The sequence below is a fragment of the Gymnogyps californianus genome, chromosome 13 (genome assembly GCF_018139145.2).
Source record: "Gymnogyps californianus isolate 813 chromosome 13, ASM1813914v2, whole genome shotgun sequence".
NCBI lineage: Eukaryota > Metazoa > Chordata > Aves > Accipitriformes > Cathartidae > Gymnogyps > Gymnogyps californianus.
The window spans coordinates 8,191,899-8,198,787 of NC_059483.1; the positions used below are offsets into that span (position 1 = coordinate 8,191,899).

General features: G+C 39.7%; 1 long non-coding RNA gene across 1 annotated transcript in view; it reads left to right on the plus strand.

Annotated features, from left to right (window-relative positions):
- The window catches only part of LOC127021566 (uncharacterized), a 56,666-nt gene extending 50,454 nt beyond the window's left edge, over positions 1-6,212 (plus strand). The window contains exons 3-5 of the long non-coding RNA XR_007767238.1: positions 1,008-1,147; positions 4,273-4,385; positions 5,345-6,212. This is a non-coding gene — a long non-coding RNA (uncharacterized LOC127021566). The remainder of the gene's footprint in view (positions 1-1,007; positions 1,148-4,272; positions 4,386-5,344) is intronic.
- The last annotated feature ends 677 nt before the right edge of the window (positions 6,213-6,889 follow it).

Sequence of the window (6,889 nt, forward strand, 5' to 3'; positions counted from 1 at the left end):
GAGTCTTTTACTCAAAGTCATGCAATTTATTACTCCATTACAGGTTCTCCAGAAGAATACAATATATTGCAGTAGCGGCAACCAGAAAAATACCTTGAGGTTTTAAAACAGGATGCGCAGTTCATGCTGGTTACTGAGTGATGAATGATACAAACTGCACTGAAAAACTATACAAATGCATTATTTCAGCTAGCACAGCAAAACAGTTTCGATATAAATTAAAAATAACTGCAGTCTTGTGGTCCTTGTCAGTTATTTACAAGCCTCTTGAAATATTTCCTTATCTGCCTTTCTCATAAGAAATTAGGCAATTACAATAAATAAGTCTGAAGTTGGAGAACATCAAATAGTGAATCATTATGGCATCATGACATGGGAAGTAGTAACGCGGGGAAGGCCAAAAGAAAACTCAAAGGTTTTTCAGCTTCAGGAAATCTATTTTAAATGAAATTGAAATAAAAGCCTTAAATAAGTTTAGCGTAATTCTGTGGAAAAGGCGGTTGCACAATGAAGAGGTATTTGCAGCCTGAAATGCAACTTCATGCTATTCAGGATATTTCTAAACAGGAAAGAAATAATTACCATGTCATTGAACTAGTCACAAAACTTTGTACAGGGGAATCTTTCTTTAGAGAGAAAGAGAAATGTAGTCTGGAAGTCCACTGATTCAGAAGTTTCTGAAAGATGGGGACAAGAGGAAATGTTTTGTTTAGATATTGTTTGGTAGCATCAATGTATATGCATTCCTTATTAATTTTTACTTTAATTGCATAGTATATGTATGCCTAATATTTTATGTATCTATAATATAGCATGAAAATATACTGCTATGTAACAACTGCATCACAAGAAAGTATTTTGGGACCAGCATAGCTGGGGTTTGGGGTTTTGTGGATTGTGGGGTTTTTTTGTTTTTTTTCCAATTCTGATACTGACTTGATTTTTTTTTGTCTTCTGAATCGGCACAGGACCACATTTCAAGATGCTCAATGTTTTTTTTTTTTCAGAGGTAAAATTCAAGCTTTGTTGAAAAAACATTACATTCCTTGCAAACCCAATCAGACATTCAAAATGTGTTCAGCTCCCCTGAACATCAAAAGGAGTGATCAGCAAATCTCGGGCTTGGTCCTGATTTGACAATTTTAAGGTAACATTTTTTGACATTGCCTATACAAACCCAGTAAGGTCTGCAGAGCATTGCTCCAAAGGGATAGACATCCAGCAGATGCAGATAAAATGAGCCACTAGTCTTCAGGAAAGGAGTTGCTGTTGATGCTTCTGCTTGTGCTCTATAAAAGATGAAATCAGGAAACTGATGCCCACACTTGCCAAAAATTGCAGTCTGATCACGACAGGCAGGACTGATGGCTCTGATTGTTGAACGCTTCACACAGTCCTCTCCTCTGGCTGCGCTGCTATTAATCAGAGCAATGAGCCATCATACCTGGGAAATTTTCTGTAGTTTAAAAAAAAAAAAAAAAAAAAAAAAAATTTGTCCAGTCTGCTTTTTAGTTCAAGTATTTCTTCTTTTTAATGAATTGTGTCAAAGCAGGGCAAATTGGGTAGAAAAGACACTATTTGAACTGCTTCAGATTTGCTCAAACCTGGTGACTTTTTTAAGGACACCTCTGTATGATGTGCTTAGTATTGGTAAGTCCTAAGAACGTGATTATCTTTGAGCACGTATCTGAGTACCAACCTGAAGAATGAGACTTGGGAACCTAATATCTTTTCCAGATCTTAAATGTGCTGTTAGGCAATGAATGACTAAATTTTCATTTTGCGAAGGATGAGAATATTCTAACACAGTCATCGTAGTTCAAGAGATGTCATTCTTGATTTGGGTAATGACAGGGATGAGAACTCAAAATTTTGGGTAAATGGAGTACCAGGTCACCAGGTCTACATGAAATACAGCTGAAAAATGTATAGGTAATAATAACAGCTGGCAGTGGGAGATGACATGCCATTGTTCACAAAAGGACAAGCTCTATAGCAAATTGAGTCATGAAAAGGTGAACCTTGGTGTTACTCTGAAAGAAATTATTAAAATCCATTTCAGAATATTCAGCTTGGGTTCAGAGCAAAACATATCACTTATAATAAGGATGTGAATATTTTAATATCAATATTTAAAGTACTCTTTGTATGGACTCACACCACTTAAAAAAATGTCAAGGAACCTCTCACCATCCTATTGAGAGGTGAAGGCAGTAGAGATGCTGAGCAAGAGGACCAGTAGTTCATTTTCAAGCTTAGAAATATCAAACAGCTTCTCAGAGTAGTGGTAGTTATCTCCTTTGTTGCGTTGTGCCTAACGTTGAATCCTTTTCTCTCAATAGATGCATTGGTTTCACTGTGTTTGTAGGGAAAGGTCTAAGTCATGAATTTGAGTGGACAATACTAACTTGCACGTTTCTAAGGGCCTAGGAGAGAATGAGGATCCATTATGCGAGGTCCTGTCTAAACATGTAACCAGTACTTACAGTCAGAGTAAATAGAACAGGAACAGAAAAGTTCAGCAACATGCAACGACCCCGTGAGAAGAAGCGGCGGTCTGGAGTCAGCCCAGCTGCTCTGACTTCTAGTCCATTGCCTTTTCCACTGGATATTGCCGTACTGACATCTTGGATCGTGCAAAAAGTATTGGATGATATATACCAAATGGGAGGCTTATCACAATTATCTCTACAACGTCTGGCACCAGAAGGAATTAAAAAACAGACATCAAATTATAGACGCGTAGCTGTATCCTGAACGTATCTGTTTAACGCAGTAATGTATAACTGCTTGATTATTGACAATGAAATCCTCATGCTGCTATTCATCTCCACCTGTCTCAAAATACATTGAGATCAGTCCCTAGATTTACTTCTTGCTTTTGGTCTCAGGTGTAGCAATTAAAGAAACGTTCTGTATTGCTGAGAGAACCAGATGTGTGCAGTGGAGCATCCTATACTGACAAACATTTTGCTTTTAATAGTTCCTTTGGGTACACATTGGTGTCTGGTTTTATTTTTCTGTTTATACTTTATTTTTCTGTTTTATGGAGCTGTTTCCTTGATGGGGTTTTTCAGTTTCTTGCCTCAGAGGATGGTTTGGGGTAGCATGGATTATGGCACAGCAGCATTAAGAGCTGTCTCCTGTTTCTGGTTTCAGTTTTTAAGGTCGTTCTAAGTTCTTCATTTGAATCCTCCCATATGAAATAAGAGCAATGCAAAATGCCAGCTGATTCTGAAACCTGCATTGTGGATCATGCCGATGTCTTCTTGACATCTCTTTTGTCTTCCTGGACCTGGAACCAGACTTAACAAATATATGACAAGGTTCCTTCAGGAGCAAGGTTTTTCAGTCACAGTAGTTGCAAACCTTCTTTCACCCACCCCCTGGAGGTGGTGGGCACCTAGAAGGTGGCAGGTGATTTTCTCTCAAGGTCTATGTTTGCAGATTTTCTCCTCCAGTCTAACTTTCAGCTGGTTCTTCATTGCCAAGTGGAACAAGATGCTGGGTTGCGAATCTCAGTGTGAGTCAAACGACAAAAGGCTGGAGTGCAGCAGCAGGCATATTCTAACGATTTAGAGAAATCTGATCTATTTTTCTCTGGGATATTTTGTACCAAATTGAGAGTGCCATGATGGATATGACTAGTTGAGAAGAAAGAAGGGCCACAAACGATGTTTATTCCTGTAAGTAGAGTAGAAAGTCTTTCCTGACCTCTGCAAGTGATTGTCTTACTTCCTCAGGGGTGGAATTTGACTACTTTGGCTATAGTATGAGCACTTTAAATGTTGTTCAGTGTGGTGGATGCTATTTCTTCAAAATAATACAGGCAGTGAAAAAACAGATCTTCACACACTTATTATTTATAAGGAGCGTCAGGTGTATCATGATACCATGACCAATAGAATTCTAATATGGGAACTCCTTGTCTTGCAAAAACCTCATTTATTTATTTTTTCAAACAATGGTTCAGGCAAAACCATGATGAGCAAAAGATTAAAGCTCTGTCAGATAAAAAGCAATGCTGTACTATTTCAACTATCCTAGTTTTCAAAAGAGAATGAAATATGCAGCAATTCACACAGACAACATAAATATTGAATAACCATTGCAGCGGATTGTATTAATAGATATACAAGATGAATAAAAACACATTTGATTTAGTCCTCTGCTGATGGTGCCAGTGGATTACAAAGACTAACCTGTCTACTGCAATGTTACCCATCAAATAGCTATAATTCAAATCTTTCCTTTTTTTTTTCCCCCTCCCAGAAAAACAAAGTAGTCATGATAAATAACTGCCCTTACACCGTTTTGCTTCTCTGGAGACTGATCTTGATCTTACCCATCTCATTTCATGCACATGAATATTCCCGTTGATTAAGGTAAGAAACTTTTTTCACATCCATAAATCATTTTGGGATTTGGAGCCATGATATGTCAAATTAATCCCTGACCTCACTCAACTACCTGTGCATCTACTTGGCCTGATACTACATGATACAACTTGGGCATAAATTTGGTACGAGAACTCTTGAATCACAAATAGGAGCCAGGCTCCCACTGACTGTCAGCTGAGATCAGGTCCCATGCTGCCCTCTCTCCTTCTGTCTTGTAGGGATGAGCATTTTGAGGGTGGAGGTTAACAGGCATTCCTATCTATGCATGGCATCCTACTCCTTTATGCTGACATGAATGGACTGTTTCCTAGGAGATAGCTCAAAATAAAAAAAAATATTTGAGAGGTATTCATGTTAAAAAATTCCGTGGAGTTCATCTTTACAGAAGACTCCTATTACCAGTTAGCTGGCTATGGACCAGGGCTCCAAGATGTTGCAGATATGATCCATTTCTGTCTTCACTGTGTGGTAAAAGCTGTGTGTGGTCAGACCACCAAACCCCTTTTTCTTGTATTACGCTGCCAGTTAGCTGAGGAGTGCTGCAAAGAGCCCCTGCATCCCCGGCCCTGGCTCTCGGTGGCCCATGGTTCCTCCTTGGTGCTGACCCTTTACAGTAAGATCTCCAACAGGTTGAGGCCAAGTGGGAGTGATGTGACTAGGAGGTTTTCTCCTTCTGTCACCATGGATCCAGGGTGGTGCAGTGTGTTTCAGGGCCCAAAAGCTTGAGGCTACAATTTGATATCCCCCTGTGCGTTTGACAAGTGATAAGTCATGCTCTCTGTTTTGATTAGCTTTCCTCCACCTCCAGTACCTTTTCAGATGACATTTAGTGAAAGAATTGCCCATGAGTTGGCATTAGAGGTGTGCCTCTAGGAAATATATTATCTGAATAAAAATGTGCTAATTCAGAAATACCTTTCCCACCTTTTTGTTGCCCTTGTTAGGGAAAAATGCTGCACTTCAAACTCCAGCTAACTGATTACCTGCCAGTTCTGAAGCTGTGCTCTGAATTAATCTGCTCCAAAAGCCAACAGAGATGACTTATGTTTGGGCACCTCACAGGAAAGCAGGGAGATGAAAAGCCTTAGGAAAACTTTGACAAACAACTTGGAGTGTTTGACCAACTATGCACAGCTGCTGCTGAATGAAGAATGCAAGTAACATGCCAAACAGAGACAAGAGGTGATCAACAGGGAAGGCAGCTTTTCTGTCTGCACTGAGCATTTTATTTTCAAGAAAGGAGAGGAAATATGCTGAATTACCTGTAGGAGGTGTGCCTGCTTTTGCTAATAGATGTACTCGGTTTATGCATTAATTCCTAACCGGTCAGATCCTGTACCAATGTACACTGGAATCCCTCTGAGGTCAATGGAGGTGCAGACCTGTGCACAGCACCTTAATTTGATTGATTTCATCCCACCCATTTAAACATGCCTTACAGACTTGTTTGCAGAGCCAAACCGAAATATCTCTGCCCCCTCCAATTCCCTATTTCAGGCGATGATGTCTCCTCATAAATCCCGGATACGATAGCACCAGCATGACCCATCACTTCATTACATCAATGTGCAGAGCTGTGTATTGTACTGAGGAGGAATTTATCTAGTTGGAATGGATCTGGTCCAGGAACAAATAAAGGAGTTAGGAATCTGATTATTTCTGGGCCAATTCCGTATGAATTACAGCTTCTCAATTTTCCTAATGTCAGCTAGTTTTATACTTCGCTTTGTTTTCTGTCCTCACACAGGAGGTGAAGTATCTAGCTAGCACAGGCTTCTTGATTATCTCCACCATCTAGCTGATTTCTTAACGACGCAGTTGTCAGGAGAGCTGACCTGAATTTTGGATCAGGTTGGGATGAAACATACTGTATTCAGTATCATTTGAGCATTGGCTTTTTCGGTGCGTGCCAAGCTTGTTCCAACATCAGGGATCCAGCTCACTGCCAGGAGCAGGGGGGTGCAGTGGTTCCTCAGGCACCCCCCTCTGGCTCATCGAGTGCTGTCTGAGAGGGGCAGCCTAATTTCCTTAGCTTTGTGCAACTGAGGAATCCTCGTACAGAGAGGCAATTTCCTGATGACCAGATATAGTGGGCTTTTGTATAGCATTTTTCACTGTCGGAATGAAGGGATTAAAGGAAGATGATATGTTAAGCTCTAGGCAGCTCTGCACTGGTTCAGACATGAGTGGTAGGGAGAAAGAACCATTTCTTCCATTTTATTTAATTTTTCAAACTTTTCTTTATGATTGCTTTCCAATGTTTTCAAAGATAGTGCAAGGCCAAGAAAGAACAGCTAGCTTGTTTAGTCTGATGTGGTATATATCACTTGTTTATTTCTTCCAGGGCATTACATTTTCTATGTATTTACTCAATGGTTTATATTTGACTAATGCACATCTTTCAGAAAGACATTCGAACTTGATTCAGCGATTGAGGGAATTTCCTATGTTTTCCAAAACATTAAAAATTACATCAGTGTGTCAAGAGC